Consider the following 16,687-nt stretch of genomic DNA (forward strand, 5'->3'; position numbering starts at 1 on the left):
GTGCATTTCAAATTGAGGCATGAATTTTATTGTCATCACTATGTCTTTATTTATATTCATAGCTTCTTTTTATTGTTACATTGGACATTTCTAACTTATATGGTCCATTTCTTTTCACTTCATTACATCCTGGATTAGTAGCATATATGTCTATTTTCTCTTAGGAAACCGAGCCCCTCCACTTTTTTTCCTTGATTATTCTAAAATATCTTTCCCAACTCTCATTTAAATGCAAAATCAAGTCTTGACACTGGGTTGTTCAAGTAGCCAACTCCAACTAAACAGCTCACTAACAGAAGGAACTTAAATTGTCAGCACAGTGAGCACATTGACTACAAACCAGTTCGCATACTGATAAATTAGAAATTGAGACAATGTGTGGATGCTCTGGTCAGATTTGGCTGGTAGCCCCGGTGACCTTTGGCTCCTTTCTTTGGCTGCTAGTATGAATTGTCCTCTCCAATTGTAACTGGCTCTCAGGCTAACACGTATTCAATATCCTTCTGTTTCATTCATTTTTTTTTTTGGCAGAAAATAAAAATACATGTGTTCTGAGTTTCTGTGTCTAACTCAGAACTCAAATATTAAAGTGCTCCTTTGATTTGTGTGAAGATGAATACTATATCTGACATAGGCATCATCACCCCTGCTTTTTTTGACCCTTACCTTCCCCTCTTCATTATTCTCAAATGTGGTCACTCTGCCCTGGAGGCTAATGATCGACAAGTTATTTCATCCAACCGAAATGTATTGAGCCCCCATCATCTATCTTGTACCGTGCTGGGAGCTATAGAGAAGATGAGGCTACTCGGTACGTTTAAAAAGTGTTGAATTTAAAGTTATTGTTTTGATCAATGACCACGCACACAGGTTTCCAACATGCAGTGCTTTGCAAGTTTGAGGAGGCCCGGGCGTGGCGTGTGCGGTGCTGGGCTGAGTGGGAGCCTCTTTCCTGTGAGGGAGTGGACTCGGCCGCTCAGCACCCACAGTTCAGTGGCTTGATCATTTTCATTTTGCCATAGTCTTGACTCTCATCAATTTTCAATTTCCTGAATCTTATAGGGGGAAATAATGTACTGTAACGGCAGTCACTGAAAGTCTTAAAGCATTTCTCTCAGAAATGCCAAACCCCATCTCTCCATGTAAAATATAATAATGGTTTATAATCTAGATTAGGAGTTTAGAAATAAGTGCCTTGACATTTTCAGCCCCTAAGAGAATCCTTTTTTGTTTTCTCTCTCCTAAACTTTCTAGAGAATCCATGGTTTATAACTAACCAAACATCCAATTATTTATCAAGCAGTTATGCAGGAGCTCCCATACTTGGAAAGTGACTTAACAAAATATAAGACCTGGCTGTTATTTTCAAGGAGTTTATAGTCTAGCTGGGGAAATGAAACAGGTTTCTTTTCATGGCACCAACATAAGTCAAGAAGGCAGAGGATGATAAACAACGAATGAATAGTTCTCCTTGTGCCTTATTCATTACCAGGAGTCTTTAGAGCCAGCCTCTACATCGAATCACCACCACACACACACCTTCTCTCCTAGAGCTTTAGAACTAGGCACGTCTAAGTGGGTCACCTGACAGAGTGAACTTATCAGTTGAGAACCAGGGTGACAAGGACAGAGGCAGCAGTTGCAATCTGAAATGTGAATTTGTTTTCTAAAAGCCTTTCATTAACAAAATTTTGTGCAATGAAAGGGCAATGACAGAACTCACCTACCTCCTCCTTCCCTTGTGGTTCAGATAACATTTAAGAGCTTTGAATTTCTTACAAACTTGAAGTTGCTCAAACTGGGCAAGGGAGGAGATTAAAATCACTTTCTATGATGATAGAAAGTAACGTTACCATGGAGGCCTCAATCCTCCTGCCAGCAGAAGGAAATGTATTTTCTCCATTTAAAAGGATTTCTGGCCCCCACCCCTTCCCAGGCATTTGGTTGTGATGGAGTTTGGTTTGACTGATTACTTTTAGTTCTTCTGCTTCGCGCAAGAGACAGTGATGAATTGTATATTAAAGATGTGATTAATGGTTACTTTCTATTCAGTGTAATTATCAGGTGATACTTTCAATGAAAAATGCTAGAAAATGAAATTTTTCACTCCAGATAACTATCCACCTTGTCTGGAAAGAAAAATGGTCTCTATTTTCAACGTATTTCTGTAGAGCATGGCCACGGGGGAGAGAGAAAGAGAGAGAGAGAGAGAGAGAGAGAGAGAGAGAGACAGCACACTGGTTTTGTGAGCTTTGTAGAATAAAATGGGTTTGGATCAGTGTCTGTCTCCAAAGAAATTCTTAGGAAATCTCTGGATAAGAAAACTTTAAATTTTACCTTAATCCTGGATGATTTTACCAGCTCCTATTAGCCTTTTCAATCGTTTCTGGCATTGAATCCATTTTAGAGATTACTTTAGATTAGTATCCCTAAAGCAGGGCATTAAGCGTACACATCTCCTTCTGGAAACCTCCAACGACTTAGCATTACCATAAGAGGAATAACAAGATCATCAGCATGACACTTAACACCCTTTGACAAAGGACAAGCATGCTGTTGAACCTGATGTTTCAATTCCAAACCTCTGCTCTTTCAAGACTTATCACCTCCTGGTCATCTCAACTGGCCATGTTCCTAAGGGGCCAAGCTTCGCCTTGCCCTTTTTCCCATCTAACTGTAAGGAAAAATTGTACACAACTCTAATATGAACCAAAAGATTATTAGACTTCTTCAGTAGAGAAACTATGTATTGTTTAGAGCACTCCCTCTGAATTATCTGATTCTCTAGGGTTTGTGTATTTCATTGTCTTGAAGCTATTATACAACTTTGTAGAGTCAGAAGTTAACTTGTAAAAAACGGACAGTAATTCGAATAATTCTTTTCTATATAAATGAAGATAAACTCTGCCAGCTAGAGGTTCAATTGATTTTCCTTGTGCATTGTTGGAAGAAACCTGTTTTGCCTCTATTAAGCAAATTCATTTCAGCATTCCTGACGGTCATGCGTGTTTGGTCTTTGGATTCTCCTTTGAACTTATTATAATGTTTGTTTCTAGCACCCTTACCAACTGATGAGTTAACTAAAATTTTTGACCTGTTTGTTTTATATTTTTATATATGATTTACTTTTTATGAAATCTATCCTTTAATATAATCTACCAATTTTTTTTTTTTTTTTCGTTACGCGGACCTGTCACTGCTGTGGCCTCTCCCGTTGCGGAGCACAGGCTCCGGACACGCAGGCTCAGCGGCCATGGCTCACGGGCCCAGTCGCTCCGCGGCATGTGGGATCCTCCTGGACCGGGGCACGAACCCGTGTCCTCTGCATCGGCAGGCGGACTCTCAACCACGGCGCCACCAGGGAAGCCCTCTACCAATTTTTTAATAGACTATTTTTAGGTCAGTTTTAGGTTTACACTAAAATTGAATAGGAATTACAGAGGGTTCCCATATGCCCCGCACACCCCTACAGAAGTACTCTCTCCTCCACTATCAACATCTAGTGCCTGAGTGGTACATTATTTTTTTTCAATGGATGGACCTACACTGATATATAATAATCACCCCAAGTCTACAGTTTACATTAGGCTTCACTCTTGGTTTTATACATTCTGTAGATTTTGATAAATGTGTAATGATATGAATTCACTGTTATAGTACCATGTCCTGTTATATGTGTATGTGTGTGTTTTAACCACAACTAAAAAAATTAAAATAAAAAGAATAGATTCGCTGCCTTGAAAGTCCTCTGTGCTCCATATATTCATCCCTTCCTTCCCCCAACCACTGTCAACTCCCAATCTTTTACTCTCTCCATAGTTTTTCCTTTTCCAGAATGTCATATAATTGGAATCATACAGTGTACGGCCTTTTCTTTTCTTTTTAAAATTAATTAATTTATTCACCTATTTATTTATTTGGTTGCATTGGGTCTTTGTTGCTGCACACAGGCTTTCTCTAGTTGTGGCGAGTGGGGGCTACTCCTTGTTGCAGTGCGTGGGCTTCTCGTTGCGGTGGCTTCTCTTGTTGTGGAGCACGGGCTCTAGGCACGCGGGCTTCAGTAGTTGTGGCTCGCGGGCTCAGTAGTTGTGGCACGCATGCTCAGTAGTTGTGGCTCGTGAGCTCTAGAGCGCAAGCTCAGTAGTCGTGGCACACGGGCTTAGTTGCTCCGCGGCATGTGGGATCTTCCCGGACCAGGGTTCGAACCTATGACCCCTGCATTGGCAGGCGGATTCTTAACCGCTGCGCCACCAGGGAAGTCCATGTACAGCCTTTTCATATTAGCTTGTCTCACTTTGTAATATACATTTAAGCTTCTTCCACATATTTTCATAGCTTGATAACTCATTTCCTTTTAGAATAATAATGCATTATATGGATATACCACAGTTTATTTATTCATTCACCTACTGAAAGTCATCTTGCTTGCTTCCAAGTTTTGGCATTCTGAATAAAGCTCCTCTAAATATCCAAGTGCAGGTTTTGTGTGGACATTTTTTTCGATTCATCTGATAGATACCAAGAGCACAATTGTAGGATCATGTGGTAAGTGTTTGTTTACCTTAGTAAAAAACTGCCAAACTGTCTTCCAAAGTGACTGCACCATTCTGTATTCTCACCCGCGATGAATGAGGGTTCCTGTCAGAACTGGTATTGTCAGTATTCTAGATTGTACCATTCTAATAGATGTGTAGTGCTATCTCACTGTTTTAATTTGCAGTTCCTTGATGAGATATGATGTGGAGCATCTTCTCATATGTTTATTTGCCATCTGTATATCTTCTTTGATGAGATGTCTGTTTAGATCTTTTGCCCATTTTTAAATCAGGTTTTCATTATTGTTGAGTTTTGATATACCCAATTTTTAATGTTTAACTCAGAGTTTTCAATCTCAGCTGTATATTAGAATCATCTCTAGAACTTTCAAACAATAAAGGTCTGACTCATCTGCCTCCTTGCTCTAGATCAATGAGCCTCAAAATCTGTAAGCAATGGAATCACTGGAGGACCTGTTATAACCCAGATTGCTGGGTTCCATCTCTAGAATTTCTGATTTACTAAGTTGGGGTGGGCCTGAAAATCTGCATTTTTGACAAGTTCCCAGGTGATGGTACCGCACTTGGAGAACCACTGCTCTAGGTCAAGTAAATTAGTTCTTCTGAGGGTGCGGGCCGGGTATAGGCATTTTTGAAACTCTCTGTAGGTGATTCTTTTGTGTAGGCAGTGTTGAGATCCACTACAATATTGATCTCACAGGATCTTCTCTGTTTAGTATAGGTTAAGTACATTTCTTCAGCCTCTTCTTTCTCTATATGACTGTACCTTAACATCTCATTTTATGTCTTATAAATTGTTTACAATTACTTGCTTAAGGGCATGTATTTACATTCATAATTTGAAATGGTGTTTTCTAGGTTAGTTTTCAAAAAGATGTTTATTTCTTGCTGTATTCTATGCTTTATATTTTTGTTCTTAGACCACTACCAGATGGACGGTGATGCCTGGGTTACAACCTTGTGATCTTTAATATTATTCTTCCAAAAGCTTAAGTAAGAAGGTGAAACTCAACAATTTCTACTCAATTTTACTGTTATCCTTTTCAACAGAACTTTTTGTTAAAACATTTGGATACAAACAAAATTCATCAAAGGATCATAGGTTTACCTGCAGGGTTAGAGTCTATTTATTAAAAACAGATTTTAAAATGAATTTAGGTATGCCTAACTTAAAATGTAGATGAGTCTGCCTTTTTCTAAAATTTAAGATCAACCTCTTGCAGAAAACTCTGGGGACGTTTAAATGAACCTTTGACTTCTTAAATTGGACTTCCCTGAGGTAGCGGTTGACAGCGTTAAAGGTGGGTTTATTACACCATAACTCTTCGAGTCCTTGCGCTGGAGGAGGAAATTATCTGCTCTTTTAAATAAATCCAAAACAACAGACCTGCAAAGCTGAATAAAGTCTATTTTCTCTTGTATAAGATATAACATATTTCAAAAGATGATGAGATGTTGAGTAACCTCTAGATAGCATTTGGTTCCCTTCTCATTGATGTTCAACCCTTATGAATCACTGTTTAATATAATTCACCTTCTCCTTCCAGGCTTTTCTTTTATCTCACTATCAAAATGTTTTAAAAGTAAATATTATTCGGAAATGCACAGATATATAAAAGTGCTGGCGGGTTAAGACTTTAAGATTATTTGTCTGGTAAAGGGAGAATAAGGGCAAATACCAAACAAAAAGAAAGAAGGCAATCATGAAGGATTCAAATGAATATTCCTGATTTATTTATTTTGAAAAGCATCAAGTTACCACCTCAGCACTCCCAGCTAGTATTCTGAGTGTACATTTGCCTCTTTTGAATGTTACTTTGATTTTGCTTTGACACAAAATCTGAAAAGGAAACATAGTCTGTGTGAATATGTGTGTATGTGTGTGTGTATTTTTTTTTTTTTTCTTGTCTGGTTAGCAGAAAGAATTCACAGGTAATGGTAAACCTTGGGGTAAAATTCTTCTTTGCCTACAGTTGACAATCTCAAGTCACGTGATACTTTTTTTTTTTTTAATTGGAAGGTCACTTTTGAATATCTACAATAGGTAGCCAGTGACTTGAGTAGAGAGACTGCATTGGAACTTGTTGTCGCTTGACAATAAGGCTCTGTCCCTAGATGTGAAGAGCAGTTTGCTTTTGTGAATGAAAAATGGGGACTCAATAAGAATGCTGAAAGAACCCTGGCCCCAGCGCAAAACTTGAAGGTTTACAGGCTACGGGAGTTTCTGGACCTCAATGTGACTCATGCTAAAAGCCCCTCAGGACCGAGCATTTGGACTGTGGAGAAAAATCCTTAGCCTTAGAGTACGAATTGTATTGGTTTTCTATTGTTGTGTAACAGATACTACACAGTTATCTGCTTGAATCAATGTGTATTTAAGAACTCATAGTCTGGTACTGATAGCTGGGTTCTCTGTTCAGGTTATAACAAAACTAAAATCAGGAGCTGGCTTCTCTGGAGGCTCTGGAGAGGAGGCTGCATCCATTCAGTGTTTGACAGAATCCAGTTTCTTGGGGCTGTAGGACTGAGTTCCCCAGTTCCCTACTGGCTGTCAGTGGGGGCTGCTCTCAGCTTCTGGAGGGTCCCTGAATTCTATACCCTGTGTCTTTCTACCTTCATCTCCCTCCTCTTGAATCTCTCATTCTTCTAATCTTTTTGACTTACTTATCTCTGACCACTAGACTCAAACTTACAGGGCTCATGAGATTAGACCAGCTCTACCTGGCTCTCTTTCAATCTTAAAGCCAATTGTCTGGGGACCTTAATTACATCTGCAAAGTCCCTTCACAGCAATACCTAGATTAGTGTTAGTTGAATAACTGGGGGGTAGGCATAGGTACATCAGGGGCCAGGCATTTGGGGAACCATTTAGAATTCTGCCTACCACTGAGATATAAGCTCAAACTCAAGTGAGAAGCAACCCTCTCAAGCTGGCAGGTATTCAGATCAACAAAGCATCACTGCAGAGTGGACATTCATGACAGATAGAAAACTATACCATTTCAACAGCAACATGGTGTACCAGTTAGAGACAAAGGCAGTGATTACCAACAGAACTGGGTTTTCTCTTGGCTTTGTGTTCCTTTAAGTTCTGAACACTTTGGGACAGAGTGTGCCTTTAACATTTGAGGGAAGTTCAAAGTTGGTAGGACCTCAAATGGTAATAGTGGGTTTCCTACCAAAAGGACACATAGAAACTTGAAAATGATGTAACTCTGTCATGAAAAGACATGCAGGAGGTCATAGCATTTAAACACTGTTTTATTGACTTGCTATAAAATCTTACCCCGTATCCACTCTTGATATTTGTTATATAATCTATAGGAGACAACCTAGTATACTGATTAAGAACATAGTGGGGCTTGAAATCTCTTCACTTCTTACTCACTGCATAATTTGGGCAAATCAATCATAAGTCTTATTTTTCTTTTATATAAATTGGGAAACATAATTGAACTGACCATTTAAAGTAGTTATGAATAGTAAATGAAGTACACCATGTACAGGGCTTATAACAGACTTCAGTTAAGTTCTTGTTAAATGTTCTCTAAGTTCAGTATAATTTGTCTAGTTACTAAGCCACATAGGTCTTTGACCATTTTTTGAACTGATTTTCTGTCATAGAGAATACAGCCAGAGTGGATTCATTTATTTACTACCCATTTGTTCATTCAGTTATCCAATCCATATTTATCAAGTTGCAAACTAAGTAATAGACATACCAATTTAAATTTGAAATAAATCCCCAGTCCTTGAGGAGTTTACAGTCTAGAGATTCTAAAGGGAATCTTTTGTGCTCTCACCCAACTCCATTCCCACTCAGATTTAAAGAAAAACTTAGAACAAAATGCAGGTTTAAAATAGAGCAATAAAGCAATTTGCTCGCTCCTCCAAAACACTGTAAGTTCTTGGAATTTAGGGACATTATTTTACACATTTGTGATGGCACCAGAATTTTGCATGGCGGGGAAGCACATACTTAGTGACTTGATTTAAACTAAAAATATTAGAAACAGGTGTTGTCTTTAGGAAAATAAACAATAGTATTTGCCAGTACTAGTTTCTAATGATTAAGTATCATTTTAAATAAGAAACATATTGATTAATTACATCAAGATTATGGGCCTAAAACACAAGTCAGAATGAATCAACATTTACTGCAATCTGTGCTTTAATGTAATGTCTCTAAACAAGGTCCCAGGTGTTTTAGAAGATGTGCTATTTTAGCACAAATAATATACTGCTGACTTTCCCCCCCTATTCCTTCTAAAACAATGTAGTTCTACTTTGGTCCCATTTACAGAACAAATAAGAAGCCCTAGATTTGGTGAGCCAGTAAATAAGACCCTTTTTTTTTTTTTAAGAGAAGGCTGATAATCTATGCTAACAAAATAATTGGAGTGGACGGCAGATATTACCCACAGAGATGTTGCTCACAAAATCATTAGCATTTGTGGAAAATTGTAACTTCCCTATATGACTAGCAAAAGACAAATGGTTAAGTATAATATAGGATAGTCACAAAATGGCATATTAGGTATCCTTTGCAAATGTTTATGAAAATGTTTTATTGATACAGTGAAAGTCTTATGACATAATTTTAAGTGAAAATAAAAGCAGAATACAAAATGTATGCAACATTTTCAATGATCATGATCATATTTTAAAACTTTTTTCTAGGTGAAGAGTCTACTAGTTATTTTATTTCAGCCAAACATCACTTTGGAAGAATAAGTGGCATAGTGGTTGGTTGTGGTGTTGTACAGTTTGAAGGATATAGTCTCCATAACCATCTGGCTGAGAGCAGAAACTGACCAGTTACGGATTTTTGTTGTTTATTGTTGGCTCACACACAGCATCCAACCCATCTCTTTCTATTGTGTTTTCCTATTCCGTGGAAGTGGGAAATCTAAAATTCACATTTCCCATTCTCCTTTGAAGCTATGACTCTGGATGTGAACTGTACATCTATGGCGTTTGGAAGTAAGGCAGAGGTCATTCCCCTGCTTCTTTTGGCTGTTCACAAAAACTGGAGATGTAAAATTTTATAGTAGCCCTTACTAGTGAACATTCTGTAAATTTTGTGGGTTTTCAGGGCGGTGGCAGTTTCTTGATCCAGGCATCGCTATAAGTCTAATCCAAGTGGTGGCTTGTAGCAGAGGAAAACCCCTCAGGTAGGTCAGTTCTACGAAGTTCTGGATCATTCCTGAAGGCCCAGCTTATAGGATGATGCTTCCCTGTGCCTCAAGCATAATATAAGTGCCTGAAGCTCTTTGTTGACTCCCTTTCTACTAAGAGCGATTTCTGTTTTCTGTCCTAAGCCAAATGGGGACAAACACAGTTACAATGTGAATTCCACAATTAAAGGGAACGATTTTAAGTAACATTACAGGTTATGTTTTGGCATGCATATGTTTTCAGCTCTTTTCCCCTAAGAAAGTATTAACGTTACGTGTATGTAATATATAAACCTATGGGTGTGGGGGAATGGGTGGAGAATGTGCTTCCGATGATGTAACTGCACTTACTACAGACTCTAAAAACAATTTCAGTCAATCAGACCAATACATTGTATTCAATGGGTCTTCTGATGACACAGTTTTCAAACATAAAATTAATGAAAGAATTATAGGTATGTATCCTGGAATATTGATGCTTTGGCCAGACACCCTTTTTCTTCCTCTGTTCCTGTCTATTTAGACAGAATAATTAGTCTATTGCTCCCCAGTCACCTTGGCCCAGGTGAGAAACATGGCAGTCTCTCTGAATTTGGAGAGGCCCTACAAACCTGAATAGTCAGGAATACCATCCTCCTTTTAACACAAGTCAGCAAGCATTTGTAAAGTAACTACTGGGTATCCAATAGGTGCTGAAGACTTGATGATGATTCAGACATTTTCCTAACTCGTAAAAAGCAAATAAACAAACTGAAACTTCCAGTCTCCTGGGGGAGGTAAGCACATGAAGTGGTGCACTAGGAAATATTTAACAGCCAGCCTTCTGGGAGGGTAAAAGTCTGAATGCAAACACGCACACAAGCTTATTATAAATATTACTGATTTAAAGAAGGCGGAGCATGTAATTTACAAATATTAATAACAAAATATACAACGTTCTTTATTTTAAACTTTACGTAACTAATAGCCCCTCCGAGAATGCCTACATTGGATTTAGGCTGACCTCTTGTATCTGCAGCCAACTGATGGTTGCAAGTGACAAACAAGTACAGTTCCAACATGAATAACAGCTGATGTTTTGATTTTTGTTAACAAGTAAAATGAAAGGGAAACAACAAAGATGCATGTCAGCACTTCTCTTAGTCATCAATAACAGAGCAACTTTTCTCATTTGTATAACAATTTTCAAATCCTGAAAGACTGTTTTCAATTTTTTTGTGTTATTCATAATGCAACATGTAGGGACATGGTGAATTTTAAATTTAATCTGTATTATTAACATTTTGTCAACCATTTTCTTAAGTCTAGACAATCAATATGACAACAAGAAAGCCCTGATGTGTAGTATTTGTCAATTCCCATGGTTTGTCAATATTTCCATCATGGCTGATTTCAAGCTACTAACAGGATGTCACTGATCAGAGAGACGGAAAGGGATTCACAGTGGCATGTCATTTATAGTATTTCCAACATACATATAAAATAGAAATAAAGAACTCCAAAGCATATATGATAGTAAAATGTAGTAAAATATCTAGGAAGTGATGAGCTTTGAGCATTTCTCAATTTAGTTTTTAATATAATTTATTTAAGTATAATTTTATAGAATTTACTATTTAATAATAGTGTGTTTAACAATTGGCCCTAAAACTTCCTTACATAGAGTGGAACACACACACAAAAAATAGTCATCTCTATTTGGGGATGTCAGGAAATAAGTTCTGAAGAATAAATGCATGTCAATCAGGCAACATCCAGGTGTGCAATGAGGAAGTGTCCCATGCCGAGGAAGCAGAATGGTCAGTGGCATGAGGCATCATGACATATGTCAGGACCTGCCCTAGTCTCTTAGGATTAGAACGGGGTGAGGTCTGCAGAGGCCAGATTGCGAAGGACCTTTTAGGTCCCAGTGAGGAGTCAGAATATTCTCTTCCTTGTAATTGACAGCCTTTAAAGAGTGTTGATGTTTCAGACTTGCCTTTTGGAACAAAAGTTACAGCAGCAATGAGAGGGACATAGGGGAAGAGAGGCAAAGTCATAAGGCAGGTAGACCGAGCTGCCCCCATCACAGCTGAACCCTCAGTGTTGATGTTGATTCTTGTACAGATCATCCTCGATTTACGGTGGGGTATGTCCCACTAAACCCATTGTAAGTCGAAAATCTTCAGTCGAAAATGCGTTTAGTACTCCTAACCTACCGAACATCATCACTTAGCCTAGCCTGCCTTAAACGTGCTCAGAAAACTTATATTAGCCTACAGTTGAGCAAAATCATCTAACATAAAGGCTATTTTATAATAAAGTGTTGAATATCTCATGTAATTTATTGAATACTGTACTGAAAATGAAAAATAGAATGGTTGTACGTGTACAGAATGGCTGTAAGCATACGGGTTGTTTACCCTTGAGGTCACATAGCTGAATGGGATCTGCAGACAGTGTCATAGTGCATATTTCTAGCCCAGGAAAGGATCAAAATTCAAAGTACAGTTTCTCCTGAATATGTATGGCCTTTGCACCATTGTAAACTTGGAAAACCCTAATGAAACCACTGTAAGTTGGGACCTTTTGTACTTGTCTTTGGTCAGCAGCCCCTCCTTTCCTTTTAGTGTCTCTTTCAAATTTGATTTTCTCCTCAGCAAGTCCCAGATCCAATCCCAAACAAATGAGAGATTTTCTTTTTGTCTGCCCACCCAGACCAAGGAGGCTCAAAATGGTCCCGACCTCTTTTTAATTAATGCTGACTTCAGAGAACTGTGACCAAGGAGGTTGTTAACTAAAGCATCACTTTGCCAATGAATTAGGAAGAGAACTCAAATCAGGCAACAGTGGTTGATGTTATTAGGGAAAGTGATAATAGAGACTTTAAACATAGTCCTCTCAATGACAGTAGTAATGCAGGCAGACAGTGTTGAGAAACCGAATCGGAGGATGATAGAAAATTTAATTTAATTATTTGAGAAGTACGTAGGGAAAACATATACTCACTTTTTGTAATAGGATGGGTTTTCTCTTCAGAGTGCCAGCCCCTTGCTTTCTTTTTAGAATGCTGAAACTAGAGGTGAAGGACTTGTGACTTCAGTCCTGCCTCAAGGGCACTTTCCAGATTATGAGCTGAGGCTGCTGTGTCCCTGCCTGTGCTCAGACATCTGCCCCCTCTTGTTTGCCTCTTGTTTTCCCTTTACTTTATATAAGGGAATATGCTTCATTGGCATTTGGGGAAACGGCTTGGTCATCTGAATTTATTTGGGGGAGGTCAGCATTTCTAGATAATTTTGGTGCCTAGAGGATGTAATGAAAGCAAGGAAATTAGGATGGGGCTCTCGAATTGAAATAACTGAATCCAGCCCTTAGTCTTAATAAAGCTATGCTTCCCAGTTGCAGGATTTCATGAGGAATATGGTTCTGGAGCCGAGGAATGCTGTAGGAATCATGTTCACAGTTGAAACAAACGATCCAACCAATCTTATCAAAAACCTGTCACCAAAAGGAAGGAAAATAGCAAATTATAGAAAAAGAGAGGCTTGGAGAGCCTGTGATGAGGGCACTCAAACAACTGGTACCTCACGAAGGGCATTTTTACCATAACTATATTCTGTTCTGATTAATCTTGGTTATTTTAATGATAGAAGGCTTTGATTTTTAGTAATATTTTTGTCATCACAAAAGGTGAAAAGCCAACGCAGGCGGTCTGAGGTAAAGGGCGGGGGAGGAGTAAGCCATTCAGCTAGTGACCTTTCAGATAGTCACAGATGAGATAGTTCCTAGATGCTGGGGCATGCATTCCAAATGAATCTCAGTGAAAGCACTTCCGTGTAGAGCAGAGACATTGTAGCCTAAATAAATAGCTTTTCTATGACCCAAGAAGAATCAAGTGTACTACCTCAGACACCTGGAGAGATGGATGACCTACATGTCCCCCGCATGATCCTGGATCGTTATCTGTACTTTCAACTAGAGTTTGATAAGAGGAGGAGATTTCATCAGTGAATAGGCCCAGAACAGTTTGCCAAGTGTTGCTATTAGTAGGAAATCAATTCAGAAATGTCATTTGAGGATGAAATTCCTTGGTATTTTTATACCTATTCACAAAGCTAAGAGGCATTCCACTACCGGCCCTTCAGAAACAACTCCTGAGTCACCCAATTTCTGAGGCATACATTCAAAAGTCGCTTGTGAGTGAATCAAACCCAACTTGAAAGTACGCAACTTTTTAAGCTACTGCTTTTCCTCTCAGCTATTTCTTGAAAATTATGGAGAAATTGCTACTTTTTATTGGGCCATTTACATGAATCATGTATGTTTTATATCTATTTCATATTTCTCTATCCTCTCTCCTACATGCTGTTCCATAGCTAGACCCTCTCATACTGGTGTGTATTCGTGGTGACATTATGGCAGTCTTCAACTTTTGGTTGTCTGAAGGAAATGGAAATTTGCAGGGTCTTTGAAAAGAAAAACTAGGCATCCTTTAGTCTAAATGTTTAGAGGCTTGGATAGCTACTAAATTTACTGTAACAACCTCAAGTAACCATAAATATATGAGCATTGAGAGCTCAGTGATAATAAAAACGCATGGAGCTCTTTTTCCATAGGTGTATCATGAATCTTCTTAGTATTTCCTCTCTATTTTGGGGTGTTAATTTTGTAGTAGTACAAATAATCACAGCTATAGTTTGAGTGTTCACTATATGACAGAAAATATGCTATGCATTTTATACAAATCATCTCATGTCTTCACGATTATTCCACAGAGTATTATTATCTCCATTTGCCTTTTTTCCCCAAATGATAAAATTGAGGCTGACAGAAGTTAACTTTCCAGAATCACAAAATCAGTAAGTCATGATTTGATACAAATATGCCAAGCTATCAGTTTGGGCCTTTTAGCCATTTTTCTATGCGATTGCCAGGCTCTCTTGAACCTGTGGATTATATTATTTCAGTGAAATTCTTGTTGAACATTTGCTACGTGTAGCCATTGTCCTAGTTGCTGGGGTTACAGGGTAACCAGGGCTGCAGTATACGAGCTCATATTCTAGTAGGCAAGTCAGAAAAGTGAACAAATGAATGTAATATAGGACAGTACATGTAATAAACAACTAACTACCAGTTAATTCAGGTGACTCAGTTCAGGAAAAGATCTGTTGGCCTGGTAGAAAAGAATGAGGGTACTGACATTCCAGAAAAGGGCAAAAGCCCACGCAGTGGCACCTAGTGGGGAAATTGCATGGAATAAAAAATAAGAGTAATGGTACTGTTGGACCATAAAGAATATGTAGGTGAATGATGGAGATGAGGCTAAGGTGACTAGGTGACAAAAATGGAAAAACCTCATCATTCAATCTTCCAAGTTTGGATTCACTCTTGTAGGCAAAAAGACCCATGTGAGGAATTTTAAAGAGGGGAATGATTAGAACAAGTCATACCCAGAGTAATTATAGGGCAGCTAATTGTTTCCCAAGAAAACATTTTAGTAGTTTTGGTTTTGCTTTACTGGCAAGAACATATTCCGTAGAGATGTTTTTATTTTATTTTTTTTAATCTCAGTTGCCATCTCTTTAGATATTAGGAATGAAAATTTCTGTCTGGATTAAAAAAATATGAAGATATTCACCTTGTCTATGGAGTAGATACAATTTTTATTCAACATTCCAATTACATAAATTATGAAAAATTGGCTCCCCCCCAAGAATACCACTTCCTCTGAAGCCCTCTTGACTAGTCTCCATTCTTCTGTACTACTAGTATTTTCAAGCCATAGGAAAAGATTTTATATTCTCAAGGAAACCATATATTTATCTCCTCTTGAAGTTCATCGCACTAAAGTTAATCCATTTTCCCTCAATGTCTTTGTCACCCATCCTGATGCCAGTTACTACCCAACAGTAAGAGAAGACTTGAAACTTGGGCCGTGACCCCCTTTTCCACCTCAATTCCCCGTATGATTTTTTGGCCACTTCAGTATCTTTGTGTGCAAACCATACAATATAATAATCTGGGATTTTACAGAAGGAAAATGATACTTCTGACTTTAGGAGTATAGGAAAGTTTCAAGGGAGATATGTCACTCTGTTCTTACAAAGGTAAGTAAAACAGTGATGATCAAAAATTGGGGTCTAGGGAGATTTCCTAGATAGAATAAATAGCCCAAGTCATGGCACACTGTAAAAAGGATGACAGAAAGGTACAGAAACCTGTGTGATTGAGTCATAGATGATAGAAAAAGGAGCAGTGTGATACGGGATTAAGAGAGCTGAGTTGCTTCTACATTTTGGAAGACCTTGTTTTCATATCAAGAGGGGGAATCATTTGGCTGGCGGTGGGAGAGGGAGGGTTGAAGATATTTGGGAAGAGAAGTAAAATGATCAGACTCTGCTCTAAGAAAGTGAAGAAATCATCTTTCTTTAGGATGGGAAAGAGGATGGAGAGAGGGATAAACCCTTTTGTTTGGATAAGATGATCTAGGGATAGGAGGCATAAAGGGAACATAGCATCTATACCTGCATTTCGAGGAATGCTGTTACCGAATAGGCTTGGTTGAGTACTCAAATGAACTGGGGAAGGAATGGCTGGAGAAGGAGGGAAACCAGGAGGATACTTTGCAGGGGGAAAAGGAGTAAAGGAAGTATGCTTTAGGTAGGAAAAATGTCAACAGTGATAAGTGCAGACAAGAGGTCAAGTAAGACGTGGGCTAGAGGACAGCTATCAGCTTTACTAACATGGGGGTCTTTGATGGTCTTAGCCACTTATTTGCTTATTTGTTTGCTACTTTGAGGACAAAATCCACGTTATATTTGGTTGAGGGCACTGCTTTAAAGTGGGAGAGACATGAGGGGGATTTTGTAGTAAGTACTGGTGGCAAAAATTAAGAGGCAGACAAGAATTCAAATGCTGATTCCTGACCGACTATGTGTGACTTGATTTCTCTGAATCTTAGTTTCCTCACAGTGG

General features: G+C 38.5%; 1 protein-coding gene across 3 annotated transcripts in view; it reads left to right on the forward strand.

Annotated features, from left to right (window-relative positions):
- DPP10 (dipeptidyl peptidase like 10) overlaps nt 1–16,687 on the forward strand; it is a 1,301,728-nt gene that overhangs the window by 134,574 nt on the left and 1,150,467 nt on the right. The gene's annotated exons all lie outside the window — the stretch shown is intronic.

This window comes from Monodon monoceros, unplaced genomic scaffold (genome assembly GCF_005190385.1).
Source record: "Monodon monoceros isolate NGI ecotype Baffin Bay Population unplaced genomic scaffold, NGI_Narwhal_1 Super_Scaffold_16, whole genome shotgun sequence".
Taxonomy (NCBI): Eukaryota; Metazoa; Chordata; class Mammalia; order Artiodactyla; family Monodontidae; genus Monodon; species Monodon monoceros.